General features: G+C 58.9%; 1 long non-coding RNA gene across 1 annotated transcript in view; it reads left to right on the top strand.

Annotated features, from left to right (window-relative positions):
- Positions 1–27908, top strand: part of LOC140386043 (uncharacterized) — a 64823-nt gene that overhangs the window by 22789 nt on the left and 14126 nt on the right. Inside the window, exons 2-3 of the long non-coding RNA XR_011933555.1 lie at positions 2388–2444; positions 20274–20450. This is a non-coding gene — a long non-coding RNA (uncharacterized lncRNA). The remainder of the gene's footprint in view (positions 1–2387; positions 2445–20273; positions 20451–27908) is intronic.

Here is a 27908-nt window from a genome sequence, read left to right as displayed (position 1 = left end):
CTGGTAAGTGGAGTTTCAGGAGTCAAGGATGTGAGTGATGTCAGGATCACACAGGCAGTTGCTCATCCTAGCAGCTCGAACGAGGCTGTTCATCTTCTTCCTGCATTGTAAGTCAATTCTCTTGGTGAGATTGCCAGCACTCACTGCATCTACCACATCTTTCCAGGATGATTCATTACAGCTGGCTGGTGTGTCCGCCCCAACCTGGGGAAGAGGGTGTTCCTCCTCTCTTCAATGGCATCCAATATCCTGTGGATGTCCACATCAAGGAAGCGTGGTGCAGGTCTTCTTGCAGCCATGTTTTTGGCTGGAATGAGGGTCTGGGGTGAGAGGGCCACTTAAAAGCTGCTCACAATGGGATCCCGACTCCAGTGAATCGCTCTCCTGGGGAAATGGGACTCAGGTGGGAAGCAGGTGGGCTGAGTGTTGACCCATTTGCATGGATGGAATCGCACCTCCCCAGTGCTCCTAGTTTCAAAGCGAAAATGTTTTAATATTCGCTGGCTGGATCACTTAGTCTCTGAACCAGAGAATGGTGCCATGTGTCTTAGAACAGTAGTGAACTTATACTTACTACCAGTGGATAGAGTAAAGTTGTAAAGACGCTTGAAAGGAATGCTTCTCATGTGCGGTCTCCTCAGAGCCCAACTGCACCTCCTTTTGTTTCATAGAATCCATACAATGCAGTAGGAGGCCACTCGGCCCATTGAGTCTGCAGCAACCCTCTGAAAGAGCGCCCTAACCAGGCCCACCCCCCCACCCACCCACCCCACCAATTCCCGCAAACTCGTGCATTTATCATAGCTAATCCACCTAATCTGCACATCGCTGGACACTAAGGGGCGATTTGGCATGGCCAACCCACCTAATCTGCACATCTTTGGACTGTTGACCGCTTGATGTTGCTTCATTTGTTCTTCTTCCTCAAGCATCCTTCGAGTTTCTAATATGACTTACATCATATGTCCTGAGTTTCGTGAGGTTTAAAAGCAGAGGAAAAGTGAAACTTCATGAATTCTAGTGGAAGGACTGGTATAGTTGAATTGCTTACAGATACCAATGTGTGAATGTCAGTGCCCCTTTAAGTAATGCTTTCCATTGTTACTTCAGGTCAGTACTGCCCAATACTCAACCTTGAATCCAAGTACTTCAATGAGGCTACTACAGCCAGCAGGCGGGAGCCTAGAGTAAATGGGACAGTAAGTTCTGGCCTCTGACTGTAGGGCTGCTGCCTCCCTGGTACCACTTGGTTGAGAGTGTTAAAGATCAACTAATGTCCATGTATCACTGTGGCTGTAGACATGTAGTCTTTGGTCCTCACCAGCTGGGCATTTGGAATTTGTCTGGCAGAGACATTGCGAACTTTGGGCAGAATCGCCCGCCTGCTACAAAATGTGTCCGATTGCCCTTCAATGAATTTAAATGAAATGCAAACAGGTGCGTTTAGTTACGGGCAGGTAGTAGGGAAAGAAATTTCAGGCCTGCAGCGATACATCTCCCCTGGCATCTTCATGGTAAATGTTATAAGGACAGGAATGTTATTTCTTGCCATGGTATAGTAATGGGATTTATAGTGAAACCATGATTGTGTAAACTTGGCTTGTATTACCTTGTGTCTGGAAGGTCAATGGGTGTATGATTGATGAGCTTCAAATGTTGAACTTTGGCGGTAAACGTTTGGGCCAGCGTGGTACTTCTTTGAAGAGGTTTCAGGAAGAAACACCTCTTTTTTTTCCCCCTTCTGCACTTGTTTTCTCAACTGTTTGACTTATTCTGAAATATATTGTTTGAATTAAATAGGATGAAAGATTAGTTTATATAATTCCTCTGGTGATTTATTACCACTATCTATAAAGGTTGTTGACACTTTGTTTTGATTTATACTGTAATAACATTTGTAAAGTTTGAAGATCGAAGAGCACTTTTGCAATTCTCGTTCACAGAGAGCAGTAGAGGCTGCTATATTCAAGGTTGAGTTGTACAGATTATACAGGGAGTTGAGGGCTGTGGATGGCAGATAGGAAAATGGAGTTAAGGCCACAATCAGGTCAGCCATGATCTTATTGAATGAACATAGAACATAGAACATGCCGTGCAGAAGGAGGCCATTCGGCCCATCGGATCTGCATCGACCCACTTAAGCCCTCACTTCCACCCTAACCCCATAATCCAATAACCCCTCTTAACCTTTTTTGGTCACTAAGGGCAATTTATCTTGGCCAATCCACCTAATGATGGAGTAGACTCCAAATGGCCGACTTGTGGTTCATAGAGGCAGAGAATCACATAATTGTTACGCTGGAAGCCATTCGCCCCATCATGTCTGTACCAGCTCTCCGAATGAATGACTCCTTTAATGCCATTTTTCCGCTTTCTCCCCGTAACAGATAACAGTTTAAATTCTTCGAGTTCTCGAGTTGAACCTGCCTCCATTACGCTCTCAGGTAATGTATTCCAGACCTTAACCACACGGTGCCTGAAGAGGTTCCTTCTTGTTCCTTCCTCCTTTTGACAATTGCTTTAAATCTTTGTCCTTCATTAATCCTTTCACGAGTGGGAAAATGGCTCCCTCTCTGAGCGGCAGAGCAGGTTGAGGGACCAAATTGCCTACCCCTGCTTTTATATTTATGTTCTTAAAATGATTTAATAGGATAGATAGGGAAACTTTAATTTGTCTGGTCGGGTGTTCAAAAATGAGGTGACATATTTGTAAAGAGACAAAGCAGGAAGGACTTTTTCATGAACCACTGGCACAGTGATTAGCACTGCTGCCTCTCAGTGCCAGAGTCCCAGGTTCAATTCCAACCTTGTGTGACTGTGTGGAGTTTGCACTTTCTTCCCATGTTTGCGTGGGTTTCCTCCGGGTGCTCCAGTTTCCTCCCACAGTCCAAAGATGTGCAGGTTAGGTGGATTGGCCATGCTAAAATGACCCTTAGTATCCAAAAAAGGTTAGGTCCTCCATGAGTATCCTCAATACCAGGGCCCTGCCAGGCTGCGAACTTAGCCCTCTACTGTACTCCCTAAACACACACGACTGTGTGGAAAAATTTGACTCCAACTCCATCTATGGGGGCGATTCTCCGATATTGAGGCCAAGTGTTCGCGCCCTCGTGACGCCATCGCGTTTCACGAGGGCGCAAACAGGGCCCGGACATGACCTATTCTGCCCAGTGTGGCGCTGGAGCAGTTCACGCCACTCCAGCGTCCTTACGCGGTGCCAAATGGGCGCCACACCAACCCGCGCATTTGCAGTTGGGCAGCCCTATCCTGCGCATGCGCAGTTGGGCCGCGCCATCCTGCGCATGCGTGGGGAACGTCTTACGCATGCCGGCCCCTCACCAACATGGAGCCGGTGTTCTGGGGCCGCGCACGGAAGGAGGTAGGCCTGGGGGGGGAGAGGCCGGCCTGCCAATCGGTGGGCCCCGATCGCGGGCCAGACCCCATCGGAGGCCACCCCGGTGAAGGAGCCCCCCCCACAGGCCGCCCCCCCCCCCCCTGAGCGTTCCTGCAGAGTTCCTGCCAGCAGCGACCAGGGGTGGACGGCGCCGGCGGGAACCTTTTGTGTCGTAGCGGCCGCTCGGCCCATCCGGCCGGAGAATCGGCGTTCGCTGGTTCTCCGAGCGGCCCGGTGCGAATCACGCGCCGCTGGTTTCTGGGGGGTGGGAGAATCGCGTGCGGGGGTCGGGCGGCGTGGTGCGATTTGCCCGGCGCCCCGGCGATTCTCCCACCCGGCGTGGGGGGGGGGGGGGGGGGGGGGGAGAATAGCGCCCCCCATGTTTGCTGATGACATGACCGTAGTGAGTTGGATCTCGAACAACGATGAGTCAGAGTGCAGGAGGGAGATGGGAAACTAGTGGCATGGTGTAACGACAATAATTTTTGCCCTCAATATCACCAAAAATAGGAGCTTGAAACTGACTTCAGGAAGAGAAGTATCGTACACCCCCTGTCAGCATCAATGGTACCAAGGTGAAGGAGATTGATAGCTTCATATTCCTAGGTGTGCACATCACAAACAATCTGTCCTGGTCCACCCACGTCAACGCTACGACTAAGAAAGCATAACAGCGCCTATACTTCTTCTGGAAATTTGGCAAATCCCCATTGACTTTTACCAATTTTTACAGACACAGCGTAGAAAGCATCCTATCTGGCCGCATCCCAGCCTAGTATGGCAACTGCTCAGCCCAAGACTGTAAGAAACTACAGACAGTCGTGAAAACAGCCCAGCCCATCACACGAAACCGCCTCCCATCCAATGACTCTCTCTACACCTCCCGCTGCCTTGGGAATGTGGGCAGCATAATCAAAGACCCCTCCCACCCAGGTTATTCTCTCTTCCAACCTCTTCCATCGGGCAGGAGATACAAAAGTCTGAGAACACGCACTGACAGATTTAAAAGCAGCTTCTTCCCCACTGTCACCAGACTCCTGAATGACCCTCTTATGGACTAAACTGATCACGTCACACATCTTCTTCACTGAGCAGTACTACACTCCTAATGCTTCACCTGGTGCCTGTGTCTATGTACTTACATTGTGTATTTATGCATACCTTATGTTTTTTTCATGTATGGAACGATCTGCCTGGACTGTACGCAGAAGAATACTTTTCACTGTACCTCGGTACACGTAACAGTAAATCAAATCCAAAATCCAAGGTGGGGTTGTGGGACAGGGAGGGGGCCTGGGCCTGGGTCGGGTTCTCTTTCGGAGTGTCGGTGCAGACTCGATGGGCCGAATGGCCTCCTTCTGCACTGTAGGGATTCTATGATAAAGGAGTGTAGAAATCTGGAATTCTCTCCTCCACAAGGCTGCGGCCAGAGCTCAGCTGGAGCTTTCAAAGTTCCTGTGATGTACTGCAGTGTTACAGTGCTACGAAGTAACAATGCAATCTGGTTTGTCCTTTCATGGTCACAAAGTCTGATCATTGCAATATCCTGAGGTCAATTGGAGGATAAATGCTCTTGGGACATCCTGAGTGGTGAACTCATTTGGAAAGTATGTTTGGTTGCTGGGAAAGTTTCATTGAAAGTGATTCTGTTTTATAATTTTTTTTAAAATGTAGCCGAGAAATTAGATTAGGGATATTTCCTCTGTCTTAAAATACAGTTTCCCAAATCATTAAATGAATTTACAGATAGAGAGAGATACATCTACGATCACAACCTATAGTTATACAGCACCTTTAACGTAATAGAGCATCCCTATGATCTGTCATAGGTGCATTATAAAACAAAATATGACACTGAGCCACATAAGGAGATGGGGCTGGTTTAGCACAGTGGGCTAAATAGCTGGCTTGTAATGCAGAACAACGCCAGCAGCGCGGGTTCAATTCCCATACCGGCCTCCCCGAACAGGCGCCGGAATGTGGCGACTAGGGGCTTTTCACAGTAACTTCATTGAAGCCGACTTGTGACAATAAGCGATTATTATTATTGTTAAGGCGATAGTCAGATACGCTGGCGCTTCCGCGCATGCGCCAACTCGTGCCAGCTGGCAGAGGCCCTTCTGCACCGGTTGGCGTGGCGCCAAGCCCCTTTCCCGCCGGCCGGTGGGGCGCAAACCACTCCGGGGTGGGCCTAGCCCCTGAAGGTGTGGAGGATTCCGCACTTTTGGGACGGCTTGACGCGGGAGTGGTTCACGCCAATCCGTCCAGCCGGAGTTGCCCGCCCCGCCGGGTAGGGCAGAATCCCGCCCCAGAGTCTTTGGGCGGGATTCTCCCCTACCCGGCAGTGTGGGCAACTCCGGCGGGATGGAGTGGCGTGAACCACTCCGGCATCGGGCCTCCCCAAAGGTGCTGAATCCTCCGCACCTTCAGGGGCTAGGCCCGCCCCGGAGTGGTTTGCGCCCCGCCAGCCAGCGGGAAAGGGGCTTGGCGCCACGCCAACCGGTGCAGAAGGGCCTCTGCTAGCTGGCACGAGTTTGCACATGTGCGGGAACGCAAGCATGTGCTGGCGTCATCCCCGCGCATGCGCAGAGTGCTTTGTTTCCGCATCGGATATGGCAGACTGCGACAGCCGCCGGTGCGGATGAATAGAGTGCCCCCACAGCACAGGCCCGTCCGCGGATCAGTGGGCCCCGATTGCAGCCCAGGGCACCGTGGGGGCACCTCCCCGGGCCAGATCCCCCTGCGCCCCCCCCAAGAACCCCGGAGGCCGCCCGCGATGCCAGGTCCCGCCGGTAAGGGACCTATTCCAATTTACGCCGGCGGGACTGGCAAAAGACAGGCGGAACTTCGGCCCATCATGGGCCGGAGAATTTGGGAAGCCCCGGCGCCCATTGAGTCGCGCCGGACCCCGCCATTCTCCGAGGTGGGCGGTGTGACTCACGCTGGGCCGATCTTTGGGGGGAACGGAGAATTAGGAGGGCGGCGGGGCCGGGATTCATCTCGCCCCTGATTTCAGATGGTTGTTTCTAGCACCTTTCTTCTCTTCAAACTTTGCTTTCAGTTCTATGTTTTCACTGTAGATTCATTCAGGTCTCTGTGGGTTCAGAAATACATCAGCCCAAAGCCTTTCTGGAGAGAGAGAGAGAGAGAAAGTCTCTCTCTCTCTCTGTCCAAGTCTCAACTCTGCTTTCCTTAGGTCTCTGGATATCATCCCACTCAGACGGGATTCAATCACCACTTTTTACTGGGCAGAATACGGCCTTTTGGCCAATTCATTGGCCAGCAGCCAACCAATCGAATCACACTCATCTCTTGGGTGCCTCAGAGTCTGAGTTTTGTGTCCAATGCTAGCAGCACCATTTACCATGTTGCAAATTCTTGAATTCTTCATTCTCTCTCCTGCTGGACTTAAAGAGAGATGTCAATTAAGCATCCATGGATCAAAAATTCGGATAGCACAATTGCTTCACAGCTCCAGGGTCCCAGGTTCGATTCCTGGCTTGGGTCACTGTCTGTGCGGAGTCTGAACATTCTCCCCGTGTGTGCATGGGTTTCCTCCGGGTGCTCCGGTTTCCTCCCACTGTCCAAAGATGTGCGGGTTAGGTGGATTGGCCATGCTAAATTGCCCATAGTGTCCAAAAATTGCCCTTAGTGTTGGGTGGGGTTACTGGGTTATGGGGATAGGGTGGAGGTGTTGACCTTGGGTAAGGTGCTCTTTCCAAGATCCGGTGCAGACTCGATGGGCCGAATGGCCTCCTTCTGCACTGTAAATTCTATGAAATCTATGCTGGCGATGTCGTCGCTAATGCCCGGGCAGTACACAGCTTCTCGGGCCCTCCGCCTGCACTTTTCAACCCCGAGATGGCCTTCGTGCAATTGTTCGAGGACAAGCCTGTGCATGCTGTGTGGGATCACAATCCGGTCCAACTTTAGGAGGACACCATCAATGACGGCCAAGTCATCCCGGACATTGTAGAATTGTGGGCACTGCCCCTTGAGCCACCCTTCCGTCATGTGGCGCATCACACGTTGTAGAAGGGGGTCAGCCGCAGTCTCACGGTGAATACGGGCCAGACTTGCATCAGTAGCTGGCAGATTGGCCGATGTGAAGGCTACATGTGCGTCGACCTGACAGACGAACCCCCCCCCCCGATTCGGGCGGTGTGCTCACTGCTCTGGACAGGGCATCCGCGATGATGAGGTCCTTTCCCGGGGTGTAGACCAGTTGGAAGTCATACCTCCGGAGATTGAGCAGAATGCGCTGGAGGCGAGGGGTCATCTCATTGAGGTCCTTTTGTATGATGCCGACCAGGGGGCATGAGGAACTGAGGAAGACCATACATATAGTTGTGGAACTTATCTATGCCGGTTAACAAACCCAGGCACTCCTTCTCAATCTGCGCATAGCGCTGTTCTGTGGGGGTCATGGCCCGCGAGGCATAGGCGACTGGGGCCCATGATGCAGTGTCGTCCCGTTGCAGGAGTACCGCCCCAATGCCGGTCTGGCTGGCATCAGTCGAGATCTTTGTATCTCGAGTAGTGTCGAAGAACGCCAATACCGGGGTGGTGGTGAGCTTGATCTTGAGCTCCTCCCATTCCTTCTGGTATGCAGGCAGCCACTGGAACTCCGTAGTCTTCTTCACCAGGTGGCGAAGAGCCGTTGTGTGGGAGGCAAGGTTGGGAATAAACTTCCCCAGGAAGTTGACCATCCCGAGAAAGCGTAGCACTGCCTTCTTGTCTGCCGGCTGCGGCATGGCTGCAATAGCTGTCACTTTGTCTGCATCTGGACGCACCCCTGACCGGGGTATGTGGTCCCCCAGAAACTTTAGCTCAGTTTCGCCAAAAGAACACTTGGCTCAGTTGAGGCGCAGGCCGTGTTCTCGTATCCGAGCAAAGAAGCGCTGGAGACGACTGATGTGCTCCTGTGGTGTGGTGGACCAGATGATGACGTCGTCAACATAGATGCGCACCCCTTCGATACCCTCCATCATCTGTTCTATGATTCGATGAAACACCTCGGATGCCGAGATGATGCCAAACGGCATCCTATTGTAGCAGTATCTGCCAAAGGGAGTGTTGAAAGTACACAGCTTCCTGCTGGACTGATCCAGCTGCATCTGCCAAAAACCCTTTGAGGCATCAAGCTTGGTAAAAATTTTAGCCCGGGCCATTTCGCTCCAAATCTCTTCCCGTTTGGGTATGGGGTAGTGTTCCCTCCTGATGTTATTGTTCAGGTCTTTTGGGTCGATGCAGATCTGGAGTTCGCCAGAGGGCTTTTTTAAGCACACCATGGAGCTGACCCATGGTGTGGGCTCCGTGACCCGGGAAAGCACTCCTTAGTCCTGCAGATCCTGCAGCTGCTGCTTGAGGCAGTCTTTGAGTGGTGCTGGGACTCTACGAGGTGCGTGAATGACTGGGGTGGCGTCCGGTTTGAGCCGTATTCTCTAAGTGTAGGGCAGTGTGCCCATGCCCTCGAAAACCTCCTGGTTGTGGGCGAGGAGCGAGTGGAGCTGTGCCCTAAAGTCTGCATCCGGGAAATCGGACGTGCCTTCTGGAGACAGAGTGTGTACCCGCTGAACGAGGTGGAGGATCTTGCACACCTGTGCCTAGCAGGGAGTCCTTTGAGGATCCAACTATCTCAAAAGACAGTGTGGCTGTGTATGAACCTCGAGCTGGCAGGACCCCATGGCCGGGATAACATTACCGTTGTAATCGACCAACTGACAGCGGGATGGCCGAATCGGTGGTTTGACCTTCAAGGTGTGGAAGGCTGACCATGCAGTGAGATTGGCGGAGGCACCAGTGTCTAAGCGGAATGTGATTGGTGATCGGTTGATCATTAGGGTGGCACACCATTCATCGCCCGGATTAACGCTGTGCACTGGCATCGGCTGGCGAGACCTACTTGGGGACATCCGATTTCTGTCTATTACCGCAACGCGGAAGGCTTCCCGGTCGTCGGTATCACCGGTCTGTACGTCGTCAGGGTATGACTCAGTGTATGGGGGCTGAATGGCCCGCACGTCCCTGCGAGGCTGGCGGAATTGCGGAGCGTTGGCAGGTTGAGCTGCTCGACAGCAGGCAGCGTAGTGGCCCATCTTGCCACAGCGGAGGCATTGTCGAGTTTTGGCTGGACATTGCCGCTTTAAGTGTGCGGATCCACAGTTGCCGCACGTCGTGACGTCATGGCATTCGTTGCGCCACCGCGCTTGTGCAGTTCGGTCCTGCGTAGAGCATGCCTGCGCGTCATGTCCCTCTGTGTCGACGGCCCCTCTTTTGGCGCGTACAAGCGCGGGAGGCCTCGGAAAGCGCGCGAAATGGCCGCCCTCGTCCGGGCCGCGGGCCAGGAGGAACCCGATCGACTGGACCCGCTCAGCCTCGTATGACCCTTGCCGTGCCGATTCTGCCGCCTGGAATTGGGAGTACCGGCTGGTCGCGTTTTCGTGGAGGACGCAGGTTTCGATTGTGTTGGCTAGGGTGAGGCTCCATATTTTGAGGAGCTGCTGGCGTAGGGTGCCCGAGGTGACCCCAAAAACTATTTGGTCCCGAATCATGGAATCGGAGGTGGCCTCGTAGCCGCAGGACTGCGCGAGGATACGGAGGTGTGTCAAATAAGATTGAAAAGACTCATCCTTACCCTGCAGGCGCTGCTGGAAGAGGTAGCTCCCGAAGCTCTCATTCACTTTGATGCTGAAGTGTTGCTCAAGTTTTAGAAGGACCGTCTTGTACTTCGTCTTGTCCTCGCCTTCCACGAATGCCAGGGAGTTATAGATGTGGATGGCGTGTTGCCCTGCCGTGGAGAGGAGGAGGGCAATCTTCCTGGTATCCGATGCATTCTCCCTGTCTGTGGCTTCTCGGAAGAGTTGGAAGCGCTGTTTAAACAGCTTCCAGTTGACGCCGAGATTTCCAGCGATTTGGAGCGGCTGCGGCGGGCTGATGGTGTCCATGGCGCAGGATGGCGGATCTCTGAAGATGTGCAGGTAGGTCTCACAGTTGCTAGGGAGTTTCCAACCCTGGTATCATGTTGTGTTGGGTGTTCCGATATACAAACGAACCAACACGGTTGTGGATGGTACAACTCTGTTTTATTATTCTGTATAATAACAACTGTTAACTTCTGGCTGTGGTTTGTACTTCACCAGTTAACCTGTAGACCCAGCCCTATCATTATCTTAGAGAGGCACTCAGAACATGGTGTATGTCTGAGTGGCACGCTGTGAGATCTGGGGCGAGATTCTCCGACCCCCCGCCGGGTCGGAGAATCGCCGGGGGCTGGCGTTAATCCCGCCCCCGCCGGTTGCCGAATTCTCTGGCACCGGATATTCGGCGGGGACGGGAATCGCGCCGCACCGGTTGGCGGGCCCCCCCCCCGGCAATTCTCCGGCCCGGATGGGCCGAAGTCCCGCTGCTAGAATGCCTGTCCTGCCGGCGTGGATTAAACCACCTCTCTTACCGGCAGGACAAGGCGGCACGGGCATGCTCCGGGGTCCTGGGGGGGGCGCGGGGCGATCTAGCCCCGGGGGGTGCCCCCACGGTGGCCTGGCCCACGATCGGGGCCCACCGATCCGCGGGCGGGCCTGTGCCGTGGGGGCACTCTTTTCCTTCCGCCTTCGCCACGGTCTCCACCATGGCGGAGGCGGAAGAGACCCCCTCCACTGCGCATGCGCGGGGATGCCGTGAGCGGCCGCTGACGCTTCCACGCATGCGCCGCCCGGCAAAGTCAGTTTCGCGCCAGCTGGCGGGGCACCAAAGGCCTTTCCCGCCAGGTGGCGGGGCGGAAATAAGTCCGCCGCGGGCCTAGCCCCTCAAGGTTATGGCTCGGCTGCTCAAGATGCGGAGGATTCCGCACCTTTGGGGCGGCGCGATGCCGGACTGATTTGCGCCGTTTTTGGCGCCGGTCGGCGGACATCGCGCTGATTACGGAGAATTTTGCCCCAGTGCTCTGAGCTATCTCCTGGTGGAATGAGCGGGAACTGTGGTGTTCCCTGTTTTATAGTGCGTGTGCTCTCACTGGTGATTGGCTGTGATGTTGCGTGTGTGTTGATTGGTCCGTCGGCCTGTCCATCAGTGTGTGTGTGTGATTGCACCATGATATGTTAATATGGATATCATGACACATGTCTGTGGGGGTCCTAGCTTTCTCTATTTCAATTTTTTCTACATCTATTTTTTAAAAACAGCAGCCCTCTCTTTTGAAATCTAGAAAGTGGCAAATTCCGCCCAATGAAATTCGAACTGCAAATTTTGCTCAGTGTAACTTGAGTTTCTGCGATCTTCCTTATTAGTTTAAAACATTTTGCTAGAAGTAGATTACCGCCACAAACCAATGCCTCCAGGATGAATTAGCCACCACTGGGTGTTTCTGGGAATTGTCCACACTTACGGGCCTTGAATAAGGCTCTTCAAATTAATTAAGTTCTTTTGGCCATTCTAGGCACATTAGAAACATTTTGAATGCAATTATTATTTTAATTTACTAAGGAACTGTCTATTATGCCCCATTGTAACTAGTAAATGGTAAGTATATTTTTAAAGAGTAATTTCATTTAAAATTGGTTTGCTCACCGGTAGTGGATTAACGTAATTGAATTTGCTTATTTTTCTATGTGATAAACCCAATTTCAGCTGTTCTAATCAAACCGCACCAAGTTACCACTCTAAATTACATTGGAGAATTGTTTTAGAGCAAAACTCATTGTAGAATTGTATTTTAAAACACCACCCAGTTCGGTTGATTCATGACAGATGTTCTGTTCAGCATTTGACCCAAAGCTCCCAGGGGAAAAACATATTTCAAATGTTATTTTTATTCTTTCAGGGGATGGGGGCATTGTTGGCTGGGCCAGCATGTATTGCCCATCCCTAACTGCCCTTGAATTGAGTGGTTTACTAGGCCATTTCAGAGGGCATTTAAGAGCCAATCACATTGCTGTGGCTCTGGAGTCACATGTAGGCCAGACCAGGGGCGTCATTCTCCGACCCCCCAGCGGGTCGGAGAATGGCCGTTGGCCGCCGTGAATCCCGCCCCCGCCGGTTGCCGAAGTCTCCGAAGGGAGAAAGGTCGGCGGGGCGTTAATGGCGCCGCTGCCGCGGAGAATGTCACGGGTGTGCGCAAGGCAGCCGATTTTGGGCCTGCCGATATTCTCCCTTCCGGATGGGCCGAAGTCCCGTCGACGTGATGACCGGTCAAGTCGACGTAAATCAAACCTCCTTTTCATCGGCATGAACCTGTGCTCCAGGTTCACGCCGACCAGCGTGGAGGTGAGTGACGGCCTGGGGGGTTGGCCGCTGGGCAGGCGATGGCGTGGCCGCAGTCTGAATGTGTGGGGGAGAGGTGTGTCTCGGGTTGTGTGTGTGTGTGTGCGGCAGGGGGGTGGTTGGAGTGGGCTGGGCTCCGGGGGAGTGCCGGGAGGGGGGTCCGTGCCGGGGAGGGGGATGCCCCCCCGGCACGGACTCCCCATCCCCCTCACCGGCACGGACCCCCCACCCCCCTCCCTGGCACGGACTCGCCATCCCCCTCTCCCTGGCACGGACCCCCCCCCCCCCGTCCCCCTCCCCGGCATGGACCCCCCATGCCCCTCACCGGAACGTCCCCCCCATCCTCCTCCCTGGCACGGACCCCCCATCCCCCTCCCCAGCACGGACCCCCCCATCGTACTCCCCGGCCCCCCCCATCCCCCCTCCCTGGCACGGACCCCCCCATCCCCCTCCCCAGCACGGACACCCCCCCATCCCCCTCCCCGGCACGGACCCCCCATCCCCCTCCCCGGCACGGACCCCACATCCCCCGCCCCGGCATGGACCCCCCCATCCCCCTCGCCGGCACGGACCCCCCCATCCTCCTCCCCGGCACGGACCCCCATCCCATCCCCCTCCCCGGCACAGACCCCCCCATCTCCCTCCCCGGCACGGACCCCCCAGCCCCCTCCCCGGCACGGACCCCCCATCCCCCTCCCCGGCACGGACCCCCCACATCCCCCTCCCCGGCACGGACCCCCCCACCCTCCTCCCCGGCCCGTTCCCCCCCCATCCCCCTCCCCGGCACGGACCTCCCATCCCCCTCCCCAGCACGGACCCCCACCCCCATCCCCCCTCCCCGGCACGGACCCCCCATCCCGCTCCCCGGCACGGACCACCCATCCCCCTCACCGGCACGGACCCCCCATCCCCCTCCCCGTCACGGACCTCCCAGCCCCCTCCCCGGCACGGAGCCCCCATCCCCCTCCCCCTCCCCGGCACGGACCCCCCATCCCCCTCCCCGGCACGGACCCCCCCCATCCCCCTCCCCGGAACGGACCCCCCCACCCTCCTCCCCGTCCCGTCCCCCCCCCATCCCCCTCCCCGGCACGGACCCCCCATCCCCTCCCCAGCACGGACCCCCCCCATCCCCCTCCCCGTCCCGTCCCCCCCCATCCCCCTCCCCGGCACGGACCCCCATCCCCCTCCCCAGCACGGACCCCCCCCATCCCCCTCCCCGGCACGGACCCCCCATCCCCCTCCCCGGCACGGACCCCCCATCCCCCTCCCTGACACGGACCCCCCCCCCCCCATCCCCCTCCCCGGCACGGACCACCCCCCCACCCCCTCCCCGGCACGGAACCCCCATCCCCCTCCCCGGCACGGACTCCCCATCCCCCTCACCGGCACGGACCCCCCCACCACCCTCCCCGGCACGGACCCGCCATCCCACTCCCTGGCACGGACCCCCCCCCATCCTCCTCCCCGGCATGGACCCCCCATGCCCCTCCACGCGCACGTCCCCCCCATCCTCCTCCCCGGCACGGACCCCCCATCCCCCTCCCCAGCACGGACCCCCCCATCCTCCTCCCCGGACCCCCCCATCCCCCCTCCCTGGCACGGACCCCCCATCCCCCTCCCCAGCACGGACCCCCCCCATCCCCTCACCGGCACAGACCCCCACCCCCTCCCCGGCACGGACCCCACATCCCCCTCCCCGGCACGGACCCCCCCATCCCCCTCCCCGGCACGGACCCCCCCATCCTCCTCCCCGGCACGGACCCCCCCCATCACTCTCCCCGGCACGGACCCCCCCATCCTGCTCCCAGCACGGACCCCCCACCCCCCTCCCCGGCACGGACCCCCCCCACCCTCCTCCCCGGCCCGTCCCCCCCCATCCCCCCTCCCCGGCACGGACCTCCCATCCCCCTCCCCGGCACGGACCCCCCCACCCCCTCCCCGGCACGGACCCCCCCATCCCCTCCCCGGCACGGACCCCCACGTCCTCCTCCCCGGCACGGACCCCCCCCCATCCCCCTCCCCGGCACGGACCCCCCCATCCCCCTCCCCGGCACGGACCCCCCCATCCTCCTCCCCACCATGGACGCCCCCCCCATCCCCCTCCCCAGCACGGTCCCCCCCATCCTCCTCCCCGGCACGGACCCCCCATCCCCCTCCCCGGCACAGACCCCCCCAATCCCCCTCCCCGGCACGGACTCCCCCCCCATCCCCCTCCCCGGCACGGGACCCCCCCAACCTCCTCCCCAGCACGGATCCCCCCCATCCTCCTCCCCGGCACGGACCCCCCCCCCCCATCCCCCTCCCCGGCACAGACCCCCCATCCCCCTCCCCGGCACAGACCCCCCATCCCCCTCCCCGGCACGGACTCCCCCCCATCCCTCTCCCCGGCACGGACCCCCCCAACCTCCTCCCCGGCAGGGACCCCCCCCCCATCCCCCTCCCCGGCATGGACCCCCCATCCTCCCCAGCACGGACCCCCCCCATCCCCCTCCCCGGCACGGGCCCCCCATCCACCTCCCCGGCACAGACCCCCCCATCCTCCTCCCCGGCACGGACCACCCCCTCCCATCCCCTTCCCCAGCACGGTCCCCCCCATCCCCCTCCCCAGCACGGGAATGTTTCTCAAAGGCATCAAAAATGTTTCTAATGTGCCTAGAATGGCCAAAAGAACTTAATTAATTTGAAGAGCCTTATTCAAGGCCGTAAGTGTGGACAATTCCCAGAAACACCCAGTGGTGGCTAATTCATCCTGGAGGCATTGGTTTGTGGCAGTAATCTACTTCTAGCAAAATGTTGAACATTTATGCAACGGGGTCATTCCAGGCACCGAGTGGGACCTGTCCGGCATTTCGCAGACATCGGTGCATCGGTGCATCCGGGCAGTGACAGATGCCCTATATGCCATGGCGCACCGCTACATCCGCTTCCCTGTGGACGGGCAGCCAGGATGCCCGGGCCGTGGGCTTCTCTGCCGTGGCCCGGTTCCCCATGGTCCAGGGCGCGATCGATGGGATGCACGTCGCCGTGCGGCCACCTGCAGATAACAGGGCCGTGTTCACCAATAGGAAGGGGACCTATTCGATGAACATACAGGTGGTCCTGCAACCACCACATGATGATCCTGCACGTCTGCGCCCGTCACCCCAGGCAGTGTACACGACTCATACGTGTTGTCGCGGACATCCATCCCCGGCATGTACGAGGGACGCCATCCCCGGCTGAGGGGCTGGTTGCATGGGCAACAGGGGCTACCCATTGCGATCGTGGCTGATGACGCCTGTACGGAGGCCACGCAATGAGGCGGAGAACCGCTACAATGATGCCCATGTAGCGACAAGGGGAGTGATCGAGAGGTGCATTGGAGTGCTGAAGATGTGTTTCAGGTGCCTGGACCTCTCTGGGGGCGCCTCCAGTATCGGTCAGATAGGGTCGGCCGCATCATTGTGGTGTGCTGCGTCCTGCACAACATAGCCCAACAGAGGGGCGATGTGCCGCAGGCAGAGGAGGGCGGAGTGGGAGGAGCAGCAGGAAGAAGCGCAGTCTTCCCCAGATGGAGGGGGATGGGGACAATGGTCAGGGCAGACGGGCTAGACACAGGCGGGTGGACACCGTTACCGGCTGGCCCAGCGGGCACGGGGACAGGCTGATAGCCGCCCGCTTCACTGACTAGATGGCCGTGGGAATCGGGTAGTATGGCCACAGACCACACACCATGGCAACAGCCGACCACCCACCACCCCCCACCCATCCACCCACCCAGCACCCTCACCCCCCTCCCCAACCCCACCCACCCCACCCGCATGCACACCACGCCCCCCCCCCCCCCCATTGCCGATCCACCTGCGGCACAACGGCCGGGCTCACACAGTTGCGGGTGGACGCGTGTCTATTGCAGGCCATGGAGGATGATGACAACCCGCCCTGCGGTGAGCTCCTGGCTCCACATCGTTGGACTATGTCTGACCCATGGCCACAGTACCACCATCCACCCGGACCATCCCTGCATGCGGCTGTGACACTGCAGCGCCACGGTCCCGTCCTCTGCCCGGGGGTTGTTGATGGCGGCCCAGGGGGAAGGGGGCAGACTCACCTGGGGCTGAAGTAAGACCACCCCTCACACACACACTTGCGCTCAATGTACATGACACCCCCGCACGCTTTGGACAGAGCACAAAGGCAGCTTCTGTAGGTGTAACATTGACTTTAATAACCAAAGGAGTTCATGCACGTGCCCTAGCCCCTAAAACTCATCTGTGCCCTGCACCCGTGCCAACTTACTCAGTGTCTAATTGTTTGGCCTTACGGGCCCTTTGACTACGTCTACGTGGTTCCCCAGACGGTACAGCAGAACTGGAGGTGGACTCCTGTGATTCCTGCCCTCTGACACTGGATCCCTTTGGCGGCCGTTTCCTGGGGCGTCCTGGCCTAGATGGGCCAGGCTGCGGCCCGGGCGACTGGGATGGCGAGCTGCCAGCCTGTCCTGCCCGTTGCCCACCCGATGCATCTGGGACGGATGGGGGGGAGTCGGTGTTCCGGGGACCACCCCTACAGGGGGACCCGGGACGGACCACACCACCTCCTCCTCCCTCGGGGTGCCCGATGGCCCCCAGGCCTCTACATGGGTGGGGGATGCGAACGGACTGGCCATCCGACGCCCCCCCCGACATCTGGCGCTGCCAGTCCTGGAGGCCCGTGCTGGTATCGACAGGGGTCTGCAGGTTTGCAGCCATGGAGCCCAGGGGGTTGGCAAACCCTGTCTGTGACAGTGCGACGCCGGCTCGCACATGGCCACAATGGCGCCGATGCCCTAAGCGATGGCCTGCAGAGACTGGGCCATGGCCTGCTGAGACTGGGCCATGGCCTGCTGAGACTGGGCCATGGCCTGCAGAGACTGGGCTATGGCGTTGAGCGCCTCTGCCATCTGGTGCTGGCACTGGCTCATGGCCTCCTGTGAAAGGGCAGCCATGTCCTGGGCCACAGACGCCACCTGCAAGGAAAGCCCCAGGCCCTCGCAAACCGTTCCCCATGTCTGACACCGTCGCACCCATTGCCTCCACCGCGGACGCCTCCCGTGCGGTGTCGGCCTGGGTGGCACGCATGACACGGCTCCTGGACGCGGGTGGACTCCTCCACCTGCGACTGCAGCCGCCGCAAGCCGGCCGTCACCCTCTTCGCTCGTCTCCGGGTCGGGTGGTTGCATCGGATCTATGTGTGGGTGTGGTAACTCCAGGAACCCGGGATCCATATGGGCGGCAGATGTTCGCTTGGGGTGGGCTGCCCTCCGACCGCCCGGCCCCCTCTGCTGCTCCTACCTCCACCTGCTGTACCGGGACGGCTGTGTTGTGCGCACCAGTGAGTGTACCAGACGCCTCATCACTGAAGTGCCCAACCGAGGTGAGTGTTTCTGCGATGGTGGAGGGTGTTGGTGACAGCAGTGGCGTTGTGTCGTGCTCTTCGTCCCACTCTGAGTCCATGGCACTTTGGGGTGGGGGTTCGTCTCCACCCATCCACTCTGAGTCACTGTCCGGTATTTTGTCTTCCTGGGTAGTGCTGTCCCGGGTAGGGGTGTCCTGGGTAGTGCTGTCCCGGGTAGTGGTGTCCTGGGTAGTGGTGTCCTGGGTAGTGGTGTCCTGGGTAGTGGTGACCTGGGTAGTGGTGTCCTGGGTAGTGGTGTCCTGGCTCGGCTGTGACGGGGGCCTGTGGCTGCCCCCCTCGTCGCTGGGTGGCACACGCCTGCGTCGTCGCACCCGCACGTGACGGGGGCGTCGTCTCCCTGTTGCTCCAGGTCTCTCCGTCTCCCGTGGTCTCCAAGGGACATCCTGCGGGCGTCGCATGCCGGAGTGTCCGGGTCTCTCCGTCTCCCGTGGTGTGCGAGGGGCATCCTGCGGGGCGTCGCATGCCAGAGGGTCCGGGTCTCTCCGTCTCCCGTGGTGTGCGAGGGGAATCCTGCGGGCATCGCATGCCGGAGGGTCTGGGGTCTCTCCGTCTCCCGTGGCCTCCGAGGGGCATCCTGCGGGCGTCGCATGCCGGAGGGTCCGGGTCTCTCCGTTTCCCGTGGCCTCCGAGGGGCATCCTGCGGGCGGTCTGCATCTGCGGGGATGGGTGCCTCGACGTTTGCTCCTGCGATACACAATGACGCATGCATGGTTAGACACGCAGGCAGTGATCAGGTGATATGGGGGAGGGGGGATATGGGGGAGGGGGGTTATGGGGGAGGGGGGGATATGGGGGAGGGGGGATATGGGGATATGGGGGAGGGGGATATGGGGGCGGGGATATGGGGGATATGGGGGATATGGGGGAGGGGGTGATATGGGGGAGGGGGGATATGGGGGAGGGGGGATATGGATATCGGGCGGGCGGGGGGAGGCTCACCCTGCCTGCTCTGACGAGGACGTTCACCTTCTTGTGGCACTGGGTGCCTGTCCGTGGTGTCAGGGCCGCAGCGGTGACGGCCTCTGCCACCTCCCTCCACGGACGCCGGCTGTGGCGTGGGGCAACTCTGCGGCCGTGCCCGGGATACAGGGCCGCCCTCCTCTGCTCCACTGCATCCAGGAGCGCCTCCACATCCCGTGACTGGGACCTCGGGGCTGAGCGGCGGCCAGCCATCCAGTCGGGTGTTCCGGTCGGGTGTTCCAGTCGGGTGGGGGGAAGCAGCGCGTCCTTATGAGCCGTCACGCCGTGCGGCGTGTATGACGCTGCACGGCGTGAACCACGTGCGCAAGCGCGGATCCCGTCTCGTCGCTGCTAGCCCATTTCGGGTCGGAGACTTTTCAACCATTTTTGCGGCGTGATGCAAGTCGGATTTGCGCCGTTTTTTGCGCCAATCGGCGGACTTTGCGCCAATAACGGAGAATTTCGCCCCAGGTAAGGATGGCAGATTTCCTTCCTAAAGGACATCAATGAACCAGATGGGTTTTTACAACATGGGTGGCATGTGGCACAGTGGTTAGCACAGTTGCCTCACAGCACCAGGCTCCCGGGATTGATTCCGTCCTTGGGAGACTGTCTGTGTGGAGTTTGCACTTCCTCCCTATGTTATGTCTGTGTGGGCTTCCTCCGGGTGCTCCGGTCTCTTCCCACAGTGCAAAGATGTGCAGGTTAGGTGGATTGGCTACGATAAATTGTCCTTAGTGTCCAGAGGTTAGGTAGGGTTGCGGGGAAGTGGGCCTGGGTGGGGTGCTCTTTCAGCGGGTCGGTACAGACTCGATGGGCCAAATGGCCTCCTTCTGCACTGTAGAGATTCTGTGATTCTTTGATTCTATGAATACGCGTCAATGGCTTCATGGTCATCATTAGACTTTTAATTCCTGATTTTTATTGAATTAAAATCTCACCATCTGCCATGGTGAGGTTTGAACTCGGGTCCCCAGATTATTACCCTAGTACTCTGGATTACTCGTCGAGTGGCATACCATTATGTCACCGCCTCCCCAATTGGACGCACTTTGCACGCACCTCGCCATTTGCACCTAAAATGGAAACTTTATCCCTTTTGTTCTATGTATGTTACAGGCTGACAGCACACTTGGCTCGCTGGTCTGGTCACAGGCTGACAGCACACTTTGTCCTGTGCATCTATACAGGCAATAAGGCCCTTTGTTCTTTACTCCTATTACAGACTGACAAGGCACTTTGTTCCATGACAGTTCAGCATTTAGTGGAAAATGTGAAAACAAAATGTCTCATCATGCTGGTTGGTTATAGACTATTTACAACAACTATAACAAGTCGCATTCGGACTGACAAAGAGAGGAGTCAGGAGGCCCATTAAGTCGCATCTGTTTCCATTGACTACGTGAGTAACCATTGCATTTAATATTTGGAACATGGTACCCTTAACGATTATATTAGAATTATTTTCTTGAAACACAATACTATCATAATGAACATTCCTGATACCAGGTATACAGAATTGTTTTATACCTATTTTCTTGCATTAACTTAAATCTAAAAAAGCCGAATAACCCTGCTACTATATTTCATTTTGCCAAAACCAGTGCATAAGTAAATTAAGCAATCAAAAAATATACACTGAGACATCAAAGCCTCATACATCAAATAAGATGAATGGAAGCTGTTGGCATGTCTGACGGATTTGTCTCTCAGTATGCACATCCTGACGAGAACAGGAACTCAAGACATGCATTAACACAGCAGATAGGGTGTCTTGGTGGTCAGATTTTGCCTCGTTTATTGGTCATTTCCCATTGTATCCACTGATATTGTCATCTCTGAGTCAGATACCGAGCAATTAGCTGTTAGCCATCATGTTGTTCCATTAAGAAGGGTGGGATTATCAGCAATTTGGATGTTCGAAGTACTCCTAACCACTCACTCAGGCTGAAATAGACTTGGCATCTGCTGAGCTTCAAACTGTGGTCTTTTTAAAGGATAGGCTTGCAGACCACAGGGTACAAACAAACAAGAGTTTTATTGGAAAGGTGTTTACTCTACAGGCTGTAAAGATAGACTGCTCATTCGCCCACACAAACAGCCAATGACATCATCAATACATCACATGATCGGACTCTTAAAGTGACCTTGTTCCAACTAGGAACAAAAAAGAAAACACAACACTTTCCTCCCCTTTACATCAGAGGTTCCTGGAATAAAGCACAAAGGGCGGGATTCTCCAGCTGCACCCGCCCTGCGAATGCAGAATCCCGTCCAAGGGCAATGGACTTTCGCGGTGGGGCGGAATAATCCAGCCCAATATCACATTAACAATCAAAATTTACAATATGAACTATTTATAAACACAACAGTCAATAAGTTAGACATTCCAGCGGACCTCGATTTCTGTGTGTTTGTCAGTGAAAATCAGGCCTCTGCTTTAGCATGTTGACTGCAACCTCTGGTGTTTTTGGTTTGGTTTCAACATCGTCTGTAGTTGTCTCAACTAGAGTTGACATCATGTTGGCAGGTATACTCGGTGATGAAGTGTCCTCAACAGGAATACTGGGCAAAATTCTCCGTTATCGGCGGAAAATCCGCCGATCGGCGCAAAAAACGGCGCAAATCCCACTTGCGTCACGTCATAAAAATGGGCCGATAGTCTGCGGCCCGAAATGGGCTAGCAGCGACGTAACGGGATCCGCGCTTGCGCAGTGGTTCACGCCGTGCAGCGTCATACGCGCTGCACGGCGTGACGGCTCATAAGGCCGCGCAGCTCCCCCCCACCCGACCGGAACACCCGACCGCAAACACCCGACTTGATGGCTGGCCGTTGCTCAGCCCCGAGGTTCGAGTCACGCGATGTGGAGGCGCTCCTGGACGCGGTGGAGCAGAGGAGGGACGCCCTGTATCCCGGGCACGGCCGCAGAGTTGCCCCACGCCACAGCCGGCGTCTGTGGAGGGAGGTGGCAGAGGCCGTCACCGCTGTGGCCCTAACACCATGGACAGGCACCCAGTGCCACAAGAAGGTGAACGACCTCGTCAGAGCAGACAGGGTGAGCCTCCCCCATATCCCCCATATCCCCCCCTCCCCATATCCCCCCATATCCCCCCTCCCCCATATCCCCCATATCCCCCCCTCCCCCATATCCCCCCTCCCCATATCCCCCCTCCCCCATATCCCCCATATCCCCCCCTCCCCCATATCCCCCCCTCCCCCATATCCCCCCCTCCCCCATATCCCCCCCCTCCCCCATATCCCCCCTCCCCCATATCCCCCCTCCCCATATCCCCCATATCCCCCCTCCCCCATATCCCCATTCCCCCATATCCCCCCTCCCCCATATCCCCATTCCCCCATATCCCCCTCCCCATATCCCCCCTCCCCCATATCCCCCCTCCCCCATATCCCCCCTCCCCCATATCCCCCCTCCCCCATATCCCCCCTCCCCCATATCCCCCATATCCCCCCTCCCCATATCCCCCCTCCCCCATATCCCCCCTCCCCCATATCCCCCCTCCCCATATCCCCCCTCCCCATATCCCCCATATCCCCCCCTCCCCCATATCCCCCCTCCCCCATATCCCCCCTCCCCCATATCCCCCCTCCCCCCATATCCCCCATATCCCCAAGTGAATCCAGCCCTAACCTTAACCTCTGCAATGCACGCGCAACCGATGGCGTGCATTCATATACCTGCCTAACACTGTTGCCTTTTACCCCTGCCACCACCCCCCCCCCCCCCACAGGAGAAGCGCGCACACAACAATAGGGAGCATGTGAGGACTGGAGGAGGGCCCGCTGATGAGAGGCCACTGACCGTACACGAGGAAAGGGCCCTGGAACTGGCTGGCGGACCTGAGGACCGGGAGGTTGCTGATGCAGAGGTCGGGGCCCCCACGAGCAAGTGAGCCACCAACAGCCCGTCCCCATATCCCCCCTCCCCTATATCCCCCTCCCCCGTATCACCTGATCACTGCCTGATGTCTAACCATGCATGCTTCATTGTGTATCGCAGGACCAAACGTCCAGGCACCCATTACCGCAGATGCACACCGCCCGCAGGATGCCCCTCGGAGACCACAGGAGACGGAGAGACCCGCACCCTCCAGCATGCGACGCCCGCAGGATGCCCCTCGCACACCACGGGAGACGGAGAGACCTGGAGCAACAGGGAGACGACACCCCCGTCACGTGCGGGAGCGACCACCCAGCGATGAGGGGGGGCAGCCACAGGCCCCCCGTCACATCCGAGCCAGGACACCACTACCCAGGACACCACTATCCAGGACACCCCTACCCGGGACACCACTACCCAGGACACCCCGACCTGGGACAGCACTACCCGGGACAGCACTACCCGGGACAGCACTACCCAGGACACCCCTACCCGGGAAGACGAAATACCGGACAGTGACTCAGAGTGGATGGGTGGAGACGAACCCCCACCCCAAAGTGCCATGGACTCAGAGTGGGACGAAGTGCACGACACAACGCCACTGCTGTCACCAACACCCTCCACCATCGCAGAAACACTCACCACGGTTGGGCACTTTAGTGATGAGGCGTCTGGTACACTCACTGGTGCGCACAACACAGCCGTCCCGGTACAGCAGGTGGAGGTAGGAGCAGCAGAGGGACCGGGCGGTCGGAGGGCAGCCCAGGCCAAGCGAACATCTGCCGCCCAGATGGATCCCGGGTTCCTGCAGTTACCACAGCCACACATAGATCCGATGCAACCACCGACACGGAGACGAGCGAATAGGGTGACGGGTGGCTTGCGGCGGCTGCGGTCGCAGGTGGAGGAGTCCACCCGCGTCCAGGAGCTGGGAGTGGTCCCGGTCATGCGTGCCACCCAGGCTGACACCGCACGGGTGGCGTCCGCGGTGGAGGCAATGGGTGCGACGGTGTCAGACATGGGGAACGGTTTGCGAGGCCTGGGGCCTTCCGTGCAGGCGGCGTCTGTGGCCCAGGAAATGGCTGCCCTCTCACAGGAGGCCATGAGCCAGTGCCAGCGCCAGATGGCAGAGGCGCTCAATGCCATAGCCCAGTCTCAGCAGGCCATGGCCCAGTCTCAGCAGGCCATGGCCCAGTCTCAGCAGGCCATAGCCCAGTCTCTGCAGGCCATGGCCCAGTCTCTGCAGGCCATGGCCCAGTCTCAGCAGGCCATCGCTGAGGGCATCGGCGCCAGTGGCCATGTGCGAGCTGGCGTCGCACTGTCGCAGACAGGGTTCGACAACCCCCTGGGCTCCATGGCTGCAAACCTGCAGACCCCTGTCGATACCAGCACGGGCCTCCAGGACTGGCAGCGCCAGATGTCGGGGGCGCGTCGGATGGCCAGTCCGTTCGCATCCCCCACCCATGTAGAGGCCTGGGGGCCATCGGGCACCCCGAGGGAGGAGGAGGTGGTGTGGTCCGTCCCGGCTCCCTCTGTAGGGGAGGTCCCGGTACACCGCGACACCTCGGACTCCCCCCCCCCCTTCCGTCCCAGGTGCATCGGGTGGGCAACGGGCAGGACAGGCTGGCAGCTCGCCATCCCAGTCGCCCGGGCCGCAGCCTGGCCCATCTAGGCCAGGACGCCTCAGGAAACGGCCGCCAAAGGGATCCGGTGTCAGAGGGCAGGAATCACAGGAGTCCACCTCCAGTTCTGCTGTACCGTCTGGGGAACCACGTAGACGTAGTCAAAGGGCCCGTAAGGCCAAACAATTAGACACTGAGTAAGTTGGCACGGGTGCAGGGCACAGATGTGTTTTAGGGGCTAGGGCACGTGCATGAACTCCTTTGGTTATTAAAGTCAATGTTACACCTACCGAAGCTGCCTTTGTGCTCTGTCCAAAGTGTGCGGGCGTGTCATGTACGTTGAGCGCAAGTGTGTGTGTGTGACGGGTGGTCTTACCTCAGCCCCAGGTGAGTCTGCCCCCTTCCCCCTGGGCCGCCATCAACATCCCCCGGGCAGAGGACGGGACCGTGCGCTGCAGTGTCACAGCCGCATGCAGGGATGGTCCGGGTGGATGGTGGTACTGTGGCCATGGGTCAGACATAGTCCAACGATGTAGAGCCAGGAGCTCATCGGAGGCGGGTTGTCATCATCCTCCATGGCCTGCGATAGACACGCGTCCACCCGCAACTGGGTGAGCCCGGCCCGTTGTGCCGCCGGTGGATCGGCAATTGGGGGTGGGGGGGTGGTGTGCATGCGGGTGGGGTGTGTGGGGTTGGGGAGGGGGGTGAGGGTGCTGGGTGGGTGGATGGGTGGGGGGTGTGGGTGGTCGGCTGTTGTCATGGTGTGCGGTCTGTGGCCATACTACCCGATTCCCACGCCCATCTAGTCAGTGAAGCGGGCGTCTATCAGTCTGTCCCGTGCCCGCTGGGCCAGCCGGTAACGGTGGACAGCCACCCGCCTGTGTCTACCCCGTCTGCCCTGACCATTGCCCCCATCCCCCTCATCTGGGGAGGACTGGGCCTCTTCCTGCTGCTCCTCCACTCCGCCCTCCTCTGCCTGCGGCACATCGCCCCTCTGCTGGGCTATGTTGTGCAGGACGCAGCACACCACAATGATGCGGCCGACCCTATCTGACCGATACTGGAGGGCGCCCCCAGAGAGGTCCAGGCACCTGAAACGCATCTTCAGCACGCCAAAGCACCTCTCGATCACTCCCCTTGTCGCTACATGGGCATCATTGTAGCGGTTCTCCGCCTCATTGCGTGGCCTCCGTATAGGCGTCATCAGCCACGATCGCAATGGGTAGCCCCTGTCGCCCAGCAACCAGCCCATCCGCCGGGGATGGCGTCCCTCGTACATGCCGGGGATGGATGACCGTGACAACACGAATGAGTCGTGTACACTGCCTGGGTGACGGGCGCAGACGTGCAGGATCATCATGCGGTGGTCGCAGACCACCTGTACGTTCATTGAATAGGTCCCCTTCCTATTAGTGAACACGGCCCTGTTCTCTGCAGGTGGCCGCACGGCGACGTGCATCCCATCGATCGCGCCCTGGACCATGGGGAACCCGGCAACGGCAGAGAAGCCCACGGCCCGGGCATCTTGGCTGGCCCGGTCCACGGGGAAGCGGATGTAGCGGTGCGCCATGGCATAAAGGGCATCTGTCACTGCCCGGATGCACCGATGCACCGATGTCTGCGATATGCCGGACAGGTCCCCATTCGGTGCCTGGAATGACCCCGTTGCATAAAAGTTCATGGCCACCGTAACCTTGACAGACACGGGGAGAGGGTGTCCCCCGCCAGTGCCACGCGGTGACAGGTGTGCCAGCAGGTGGCAGATGTGTGCCACGGTTTCCCGGCTCATCCGGAGTCTCCTCCTGCATTCCCGGTCCGTGAGGTCCTGGTATGACTGCCGGGGCCGGTACACACGGGGCGCCCTTGGGTGCCTCCGTTGCCGTGGGGCCACGACGTCCTCCTCCCCCTCCTCGTCCTGTCGGTCAGGTGTCCCTCCAGCCTGGGCGGCTGCCGCCTGCCCCTCTGCGGCAGCCTGCGCCGCCTCTCTGGCACGCTCCTCCTCCTCCTCCTCATCCAGGGCAACATAGACATGAGCGGCTGCCACCACGGCGGCCAACATCGCTGGATGGTCTGAAAACATGACGGCCTGGTGGAGGGGAGGGGAACGACGACATGTCATCATTGCCCATATCCCCTCCTCCCCCCAGCCAGGTGGCATGGACCGCATGGGTCCAACTGTTGGAGGCTGGCACCTGGCCAGGTGGACCAACTCATTTGCCCTCCATCACCCACCCCGGCACGGACCCCCTCCCCAACCTCCAACCTCCACCCCAGCACGGACCCCCCCCCAACCTCCACCCCGGCACGGACCCCCTCCCCAACCCCCAACCTCCACCCCAGCACGGACCCCCCCCCCAACCTCCACCCCGGCACGGTCCCCCTCCCCAACCTCCACCCCGGCACGGACCCCCTCCCCAACCCCCAACCTCCACCCCGGCACGGACCCCCCCCCAACCTCCACCCCGGCACGGACCCCCTCCCCAACCCCCAACCTCCACCCCAGCACGGACCCCCCCCCAATCTCCACCCTGGCACGGACCCCCTCCCCAACCCCCAACCTCCACCCCAGCATGGACCCCCCCCCCCAACCTCCACCCCGGCACGGACCCCCTCCCCAACCTCCACCCCGGCACGGACCCCCTCCCCAACCTCCACCCCGGCACGGACCCCCTCCCCAACCTCCACCCCGGCACGGACCCCCTCCCCAACCTCCACCCCGGCACGGACCCCCTCCCCAACCTCCACCCCAGCACGGACACCCCCCCCAACCTCCACCCCGGCATGGACCCCCTCCCCAACCTCCACCCCGGCACGGACCCCCTCCCCAACCCCCAACCTCCACCCCAGCACGGACCCCCCCCCCCAACCTCCACCCCAGCACGGACCCCCCCCCCAACCTCCACCCCGGCACGGACCCCCTCCACAACCCCCAACCTCCACCCCGGCACGGACCCCCTCCCGGCACTCCCCCGGAGCCCAGCCTACTCTAACCACCCTCCCCCCCGCCGCACACACACACAAGCCGAGACACACCTCTCCTCACGCAATCCGTCTGCGGCCACGCCATTTCCTGCCCAGAGCCAACCCCCCAGGCCGTTACTCACCTCCTCGCTGGTCGGCGTGAGCCTGGAGCACCGGGTCACGCCGATGAAAAGGAGGTTTGATTCACGTCGACGTGAACGGTCATCACGTCGACGGGACTTCGGCCCATCCGGAAGGGAGAATATCGGCAGGCCGAAAATCGGCTGCCTTGCGCAGACCCGTGACATTCTCCGCGGCAGCGGCGCCATTAACGCCCCGCCGACTTTTCTCCCTTCGGAGACTTCGGCGGGGGCGGGG

The sequence above is a fragment of the Scyliorhinus torazame genome, chromosome 11 (genome assembly GCF_047496885.1).
Source record: "Scyliorhinus torazame isolate Kashiwa2021f chromosome 11, sScyTor2.1, whole genome shotgun sequence".
NCBI classification, from domain to species: Eukaryota; Metazoa; Chordata; class Chondrichthyes; order Carcharhiniformes; family Scyliorhinidae; genus Scyliorhinus; species Scyliorhinus torazame.
This window is presented reverse-complemented; position numbering and strand designations above follow the sequence as displayed.